This window comes from Xenopus laevis, chromosome 4L (genome assembly GCF_017654675.1).
Source record: "Xenopus laevis strain J_2021 chromosome 4L, Xenopus_laevis_v10.1, whole genome shotgun sequence".
NCBI classification, from domain to species: domain Eukaryota; kingdom Metazoa; phylum Chordata; class Amphibia; order Anura; family Pipidae; genus Xenopus; species Xenopus laevis.
In genome coordinates this window covers 33,917,818-33,926,535 of record NC_054377.1, presented here as the reverse complement: position 1 = coordinate 33,926,535, position 8,718 = coordinate 33,917,818, and the positions used below count along the sequence as shown (strand labels likewise).

The 8,718-nt window shown below is 40.1% G+C and overlaps 1 long non-coding RNA gene across 1 annotated transcript in view; it reads left to right on the top strand.

The window, feature by feature from the left end:
- The first annotated feature begins 1,313 nt into the window (after nucleotides 1-1,313).
- LOC108713978 overlaps nucleotides 1,314-8,718 on the top strand; it is a 35,284-nt gene continuing 27,879 nt past the window's right edge. The window contains exon 1 of the long non-coding RNA XR_005966923.1: nucleotides 1,314-1,650. This is a non-coding gene — a long non-coding RNA (uncharacterized LOC108713978). The remainder of the gene's footprint in view (nucleotides 1,651-8,718) is intronic.

Below are 8,718 nucleotides of genomic sequence, written 5' to 3'. Positions count from 1 at the left end.
TTTCATCTGGAGGAATTTAGGTTACAGAGCCAGCTGCCTCTCTCACAAGTCTTTCCCAAGTTTGAGGTAATTTATATAAAAACAACCATGGGGCCTTTAATCTGCTGGCAGTTAAAAACTATGCTTAAGCTTGGAATGCCATCCTGATGCTGGAGTCTCTTAACTCTTAAGAATGGATGAGCCAGATTGGCAGATTGTGAGCAATGCTAATGTAATGCTGGTCTCAGTGTTCTGTGAGCAGTGATAATGCAATGCTGATCTCCATGTTCTGGGAGCAGTTTTAATGTAATGCTGGACTCCATGTTATGTGAGCAGTGTTAATGCAATGATGATCTGCAGGTCTGAGAACAGTGATAATGTAATGCTGATTGGCATGTTCTGTGAGCAGTTTTAAGGCAATGCTGGTCTGCTGGTTCTATGAGCAGTGATAATGCAATACTGGTCTGCATGTTCTGCGAGCAATGGTAATACAATGCTGGTCTGTATGTCCCATGAGCAGTGTTAATGCAATGATGATTTGCAGGTTCTGAGAACAGTGTTAATGCAATGATGATCGGCGTGTTCTGTGAGCAGTGTTATTGCAAAGCTGGTCTGCATGTTCTGTGAGCAGTGTTAAAGCAATGCTGGTCTGCATGTTCTGTGAGCAGTGTTAAGGCAATGCTGGTCTGCATGTTAAAGTGAGCAATGGTAATACATTGCTGGTCTGTATGTTCTGTGAGCAATGCAAATGTAATGCTAATCTGTATGTTCAGTGAGCAATAATAATACAAATGTTGGTCTGCATGTTCTGTGAGCTGTAGGTACTGTAATTAGGTAATTTCTCTGGAGGTCAGTGTTCAGGTGCAGTTAATGAGCAGGTAGATTCCCCTCCCATTCCTTCCCTTAGCAGCTGAGATTGATTCTCAGAAGCATCAGGTAAGATTTATGTGTTACAACTCTATTCTGTTATAGTAAAGGTGTGTTAAATTAACATGTGCTTCTTTTACTCTGATTTCTGAGTCGAGCTAGCCTAGAAGCTAAGGCAATGCTGTAAGAGTAGAACACTGTTTAGCCAGTGCGTATGTGGATACTTGTTAGCTGGGAATTGACAGCCAGAGAGACTGGCCTCTTGACTCTTTGGCAGAGTGCTCTCAGTCGGCATAATGTAGTAACCAGTGGCGTAACTACCGAGGAAGCAGACCCCGCAGTCGCGGGGGGGGCCGGGGGTACAGGGGGCCCGCCGGGGCCTGCTTCCTCAGCATTATGCGCACATTTGCAGGACATTTGTGCTGGCAATCAGCACCTCTGCAGACTGCCGGCTTAGGCAGATTTCCTCCAATCGGGGCCTGTGCCAGAACAGCCGTCAGAGTGTGAGTAATTGTTTCACTTCCTCCCCCACACCGGAAGATGAAAAGCAGGAGATTCTCTGACTGAAGATGCGTTACCTCACATAACACGCTGGCGCTGCACAGAGTTTCTTCTTTTTAAAGAGCACACGCAGTGATTTATGATGCTAGTCTGGCACCGATCGATCGCATCTTCAGTCAGAGTCTCCTGTTCTGAACCAGGGAGCAACTGCACCAGGGCCCCCCTGCCCCAGCGATGGGGTCAGAAGGGGAAGTTACCAATAAATTAAATGTTGCTGCTGGTATGTGCTGGAAGCCACCCCAGGTAAGGCATAAAGTAATGGGGTGAGGGGTGGGGATCATTCTCTTGTGCACATTTTGGAGCATGGCTTAAAGATTCGGCTTCAACTGAACTATGATTCAGTGGGCATTCAGTATATTAATTTTCAGTCATCCACAAACTTCATGACCAGTGCTATGTTTGTTGCAGGAGCAGTGTCAGGGTGCTGGTGGACTACAATTCTCACAATGCTCCAAACAATTTTTGCTTTGAGGCTACACTGTACACTGTTATAAATATTTTATTAATTTATATTTATGTTCTCTGTTTATCTTTCACTTATCTTTTAACCTACTGTCTGCTTATTGGGGTAAATAGGACCCTAGCCACCTACAGCCAAAAAATTATCAAGAACTGCTGTATAATTCAAAATCTATAAACAAATGATGGCCATAAAAAAATTAGGTCAGTTACAGTTGTGGTCCAGTTTGTGGTGTCTGGGGGGCCTAGTTGTAAAATGTTCTCACCAGGGCCCTTTGGTTTCGAGGGGGGGAAGGAACAAGAGCAGCAGAAGAGCGAAGCGGTGACAGACTCGCTGCCCTGACTGATTTGAATTTCCCGCCCACACTGGCTCTGTAAGCTGGGCTATGGACTTGCTAAAAGGCAAATTGGTGGCTCAGTGACACCCCCCACCCTTCCGTCTCAGCACAGTAAGATACCTAGTAAGGACTTGGACTATTTCATTGCTGTAATTAGCCATTTTTATTTTTAACCCATGGAAATTTGATAGTTATTTTAATATATGTGCTGAGGTTATTATCTATGAATCCACCACAGTGCCATCTTCTATGAGTCTGGGAGTATTTATACATAGAATTGCTACCATGCCATCTTGATATGAGTTCTGGGGGTATTTTACATGAAATTGCCACTGCATTCATTCTGCCAAGTGTTTTATGTGCATTATAAATGAAATTGCATCAGTAGCTTTTTTTCAGAACAATGAGATTTATAGGAAGAGGTTTAGAAGAAGAGCTAAAATAGATGCTTAGCTATCTCTATATTCAAAGTGGGCATGGTCTTACTTCTGCAGTAACAGCTCATAAGTTTGGTCATAGCCTTTACAGAGAGATATGTCAAATTTACACTTTGCCATCCATCTATAGTTCTGGGGTATTTATATGTGGAATTGATACTTTGCTATCCTTCTATAGTTCTGGGGTATTTGTATGTGAAATTGACACTACTGTGCCATCCTTCTATGAGTTCTGGGGATATTATACATGCAATTCTCCCACTATTTTGTGTAGAGGGGGCCCTGAAATTTTTTTTGCAGGGGGGCCCTGGCATCCGAAGTTACGCCACTGATGCTTACTGTCATTTTCCTTTCATGGACAACTCTGTGTCATACATAACGGGATAGCCCGGGCCCCAGTGCATCCCATCAGCTTTAAAAGCCCAACCCCACCCCCCAATCCTCTGTCTCGTAATAAGCTTCTAGAAACTACCGAAAAAGTGACGGGAACTATGACATGGAGTTGTCCATGACGGTAATGATACTATTTTCCCTTTTCACTGAACATACTTACTGGGACTTAGAAAGCTAATATCCCCAATGGGAGGGTAATTGTTACACATAAGGAAACCTGGCCAAGTGTAATTTAATCCAGATAAAACTCAGAAGAATGAAACCTCAATAGATGGACAGAAATGACCTTGTACAAAACCTGGGAACTCTTTTTCTTCTAAGGAAATGGACTGCCAGAAAAAGAAATAGGCCTCTTTAAAGGCAGAACCCACTCCAAATTAATGCTACTTTGGAGTGTGAAGCAAGCATGACACCTCCACCTAAAAAGAGAGAACTAACTCTAGATTGGGCCTAGAACCAAAATCTGTTTGGTATGCTCCCACATGTCTACCCAATAGGCAGGAATTGACTGACTCCCGGAATTATAACTAACAAATACAATACTGGTGGAGATGAGTTACTTTTGTATGGACAGGCCATTGAGATCATTCTTAAGTCTCCAAGATCAGAATTAATCTAGGTATAGGTATATAATTATCCACCTATTATTATGGAATGGAACACCCATACTAACTATACTCGAATGTCCAAGCCCGTAGTTAAGACATGCCATAACCAGGGCCTTGTCTAAAGGCAAACACTGCAGCCTATGTCCAGAAGTATAAGCTAAATAAGACAAATTTTATAAACATCCTGTCCTGACGGTAACCTATAGGATACCAACCCCAGTTAGCCGGGCCAGTCTATGGTGGTCTGAAAGGCAAAACACAAAGTAACAGACCCTTAAAAAAAGCACAAAAAAAAACAGCATGACGTAAGTGCATGCCTCCTGTCAACAATAAGGGTTAACATGACAGAAATAATAACTTGTTATAATGACCCTGTGGATAATAATCTGGATGAAAAACGTTTTTTTTCAAATCACTAATGGCATTCTGCAACTTTAGCTACAGCCGCATTGATGGTGTGCACCTAATTTTACAGCTAGCTCTATATGGCAATGGCCCATGAGTATATCTGCAGTGAGCTGACTGGACCCCTATTGTACTTAAAGGGATACTGTCATGGGAAAAAAAAAAATTTCAAAATGAATCAGTTAATAGTGCTACTCCAGCAGAAATCTGCACTGAAATCAATTTCTCAAAAGAGCAAACAGATTTTCTTATATTCAATTTTAAAATCTGACATGGGGCTAGACATTTTGTCAATTTCCCAGCTGCCCCCAGTCATGTGACTTGTGCCTGCACTTTAGGAGAGAAATGCTTTCTGGCAGGCTGCTGTTTTTCATTCTCAATGTAACTGAATGTGTATCAGTGGGACATGGGTTTTTACTATTGAGTAGTGTTCTTAGATCTACCAGGCAGCTGTTATCTTGTGTTAGGGAGCTGCTATCTGGTTACCTTCCCATTGTTCTTTTGTTTGGCTGCTGGGGGGAAAAAGGGAGGGGGGTGATATCACTCTAACTTGCAGTACAGCAGTAAAGAGTGATTGAAGTTTATCAGAGCACAGGTCACATGACTTGGGGCAGCTTGGAAATTGACAATATGTCTAGCCCCATGTCAGATTTCAAAATTGAATATAAAAAAATCTGTTTCCTCTTTTGAGAAATGGATTTCAGTGCAGAATTCTGCTGGAGCAGCACTATTAACTGATTCATTTTGAAAAAAAAAATTTTTTCCCATGACAGTATCCCTTTAAGACAAACTGGATAGGTCTGTGCTATAGTATAGCACATAGCAAGGCTCTAAAACCATGAGTTAGTAATGAATCCCGTGCATACAAAAATTTGCATTGATTGACTGTCTTCTGGACTGAGGCCAGATAATGAGTTGAACCCCTGTAGCCTAAGTAAGAGATCCTGGTGAATAACATACCAATTATATGAATAGACCTTGGTTTATAATCAGAACATACGGAACATTTATCGCTCCCAAGGAATAATAAGTTATCTGCCTGAGGCACAGGCTGTGGCAATCCTTGCTGAATCAATAGCTATAGATCTATACATTTTCAGCCCAAGATCTGCCTTATCTCAAAAGGCAGGATACAGTATATCTTATTTTCAAAATAAGCAGGCATACAGTGCAGTCATAGAACCCTTATTCTAATTAGTGACTTCTCCACCAGCCTACAGTTCTGAATGTAAAAAAAAATATATGGACCACATATACCCCAATGGTTGTGGCCTACAAGTCAGTGGTTATAATACAGCAATTGTACAATGCCTACCTGCTGTTTGACTGCTCCATTAGCATCCCTGTGCAGTATATCCATATTCATTTAAATCAGAATTGACCACTAATCTCAAACCAGTATCTACACATGCCTATACTGACCTTTGTGATACACAAGTGTATAATCCTACATACTACATAGCCTTTGTATAAGTCAGAATTGACCTTAGCCAATCCATTTGCACAAGATATATGTCTACATAAGTAACCACATTTACTGTACCTATAATACAGTGGTGTGAAAAACTATTTGCCCCCTTCCTGATTTCTTATTCTTTTGCATGTTTGTCACACTTAAATGTTTCTGCTCATCAAAAACCGATAACTATTAGTCAAAGATAACATAATTGAACACAAAATGCAGTTTTTAAATGAAGGTTTACGTTATTAAGGGAGAAAAAAAACTCCAAATCTACATGGGCCTGTGTGAAAAAGTGATTGCCCCCCTTGTTAAAAAATAACTTAACTGTGGTTTATCACACCTGAGTTCAATTTCAAAGGTTATAAAGCCATTTCTAAAGCTTTGGGACTCTAGTGAACCACAGTGAGAGCCATTATCCACAAATGGCAAAAACATGGAACAGTGGTGAACCTTCCCAGGAGTGGCCGGCCGACCAAAATTACCCCAAGAGCGCAGAGACAACTCATCCAAGAGGCCACAAAAGACCCCAGGACAACATCTAAAGAACTGCAGGCCTCACTTGCCTCAATTAAGGTCAGTGTTCACGACTCCACCATAAGAAAGAGACTGGGTAAAAACGGCCTGCATGGCAGATTTCCAAGGCGCAAACCACTTTTAAGCAAAAATAACATTAAGGCTCGTCTCAATTTTGCTAAAAAACATCTCAATGATTGCCAAGACTTTTGGGAAAATACCTTGTGGACCGACGAGACAAAAGTTGAACTTTTTGGAAGGTGCGCGTCCCGTTACATCTGGCGTAAAAGTAACACAGCATTTCAGAAAAGAACATCATACCAACAGTAAAATATGGTGGTGGTAGTGTGATGGTCTGGGGTTGTTTTGCTGCTTCAGGACCTGGAAGACTTGCTGTGATAGATGAAACCATGAATTCTACTGTCTACCAAAAAATCCTGAAGGAGAATGTCCGGCCATCTGTTCGTCAACTCAAGCTGAAGCGATCTTGGGTGCTGCAGCAGGACAATGACCCAAAACACACCAGCAAATCCACCTCTGAATGGCTGAAGAAAAGCAAAATGAAGACTTTGGAGTGGCCTAGTCAAAGTCCTGACCTGAATCCTATTGAGATGTTGTGGCATGACCTTAAAAAGGCGGTTCATGCTAGAAAACCCTCAAATAAAGCTGAATTACAACAATTCTGCAAAGATGAGTGGGCCAAAATTCCTCCAGAGCGCTGTAAAAGACTCGTTGCAAGTTATCGCAAACGCTTGATTACAGTTATTGCTGCTAAGGGTGGCCCAACCAGTTATTAGGTTCAGGGGGCAATTACTTTTTCACACAGGTTTGGATTTCTTTTCTCCCTAAATAATAAAAACCCTCATTTAAAAACTGCATTTTGTGTTATCTTTGACTAATAGTTAAATGTGTTTGATGATCAGAAACATTTTGTGTGACAAACATGCAAAAGAATAAGAAATCAGGAAGGGGGCAAATAGTTTTTCACACCACTGTACATATATTGGTTGGGTCATACTTACCGGGGCACAGTTCCTTAAGCCATTATTGACTGCTGTATACAAGAGAATAATACTTATCCCTAGCACAGCTGCTGCATTTAATTAAGTTCATAATCCATATACCTAACTTGGCTGCCGCCTTAAGCCCGTTTTAGCTGCTACATTAAGCAAGCGTATGATACACAAATGGCTTGATTGCAAGCGTAATCCATGCTTATAACCTAACTCAAATGTTATATAAAACAAACATGACACAGGGATACTGGAACAGTGACTTATGATACCATGCCTACAGACAAACCTGGGGGCTGTGTAGGTACCATCTGGAAAATGCCTTAAACCAAATCACTGAGCTGTTTAACACCTACCTTCAGTTTGGTTGTTATATTAATTGGTGTCCAAACCAGAGAAATGTATGAAATGTACATTTATATTTTGTTATTATCTTAGTCAGCCCCAAAGCCACTGAAATGTTTCAGCATATACATTCATTTTGGTTATAATATTAACCAATGGCAGTACCAAAGAAATGTATAACATGTGCATTCATATACAGCCAGCCCCAGAACCACCAATGCTTCACCATCTCACAATGCAGTGCCAGGAGAAAAGAAACGTATAACATGTAAATTCATATTTGGTTATAACTGCCAGCTCCAGAACCCCTGAAATGTTTCCATATACAGTATACATTCCGTTTGGTTGTAATATTAAGCAGTAGCAGGATCAAGAAATGTTTCCACATATACGTTCAGTTTGGTTACTAAGCATGATACTATTTTTCCTTATGTATGATACCAAGCAAAATTTATGTTTCAATGTTTTTTATTGGGGTTTTTCAAGAAAATTATTACAGCCATTGGAAAGAGAAAGAAAAAAATAGGCATGTTGTAAATAAGTAATATGTTTACATTAAAGATTGTACATATATGCAGCGGACCAACATCAGCATCGCAGCACAATAAACAAATTATCAATATTCCACTAACTGTAAAACAGTGTTATCAAAGTGGAGCAGAATCTCCCTGGCAACCTCCGGAAGACGCATCCACATCTTTATATTAATATGTATCATAAGATGTGTGACACTTAACAATAAACTTGTGGAATACTATATTTTTATTACTTAATGATACATTTTTATTAAATAAACTATTTTACCCCATGGTCATCAGGTAACTGTTTTTAAATTATCTAAACCTAAATCTAAGGGGAAACTAAAGAAAAAGGAAATTATCCAACCGGACAAATTGCTTAAGACTTAGTTATTCATTTTTCTCTGTCTGATGGAAATATTACACAGAGTCAACTAGAAAATATAGGACTGTGGGAGGTCAAGAATTCAGTGCTTCAAGAAGCTATATCTCAAATAATTTTGACTGAGGATATAATGAGGACCATAAGCTAGTTCTATTGAGGAATGGTTGTAAGTTGTCTGATTTCATTGCCCAAGACTTTTCTGCTCGTAGGTTGAACTCCACCATCTTAAGGATGTCTTCAAATCTTGGTATATGTTCAGATTTCCAGTTATCTACTATCTGCATTCTCGTTGCTATAAATATATGATTAAATAAGATTCTACCAAGCAAAATTTAAAGGGGTTGTTTACCTTCTAAACACTTTTTTTCAGTTCAATTGTTTTCAGAGTGTTCCCCAGAAATAAAGACTTTTTTTAAATTACTTTAAATTACTTTC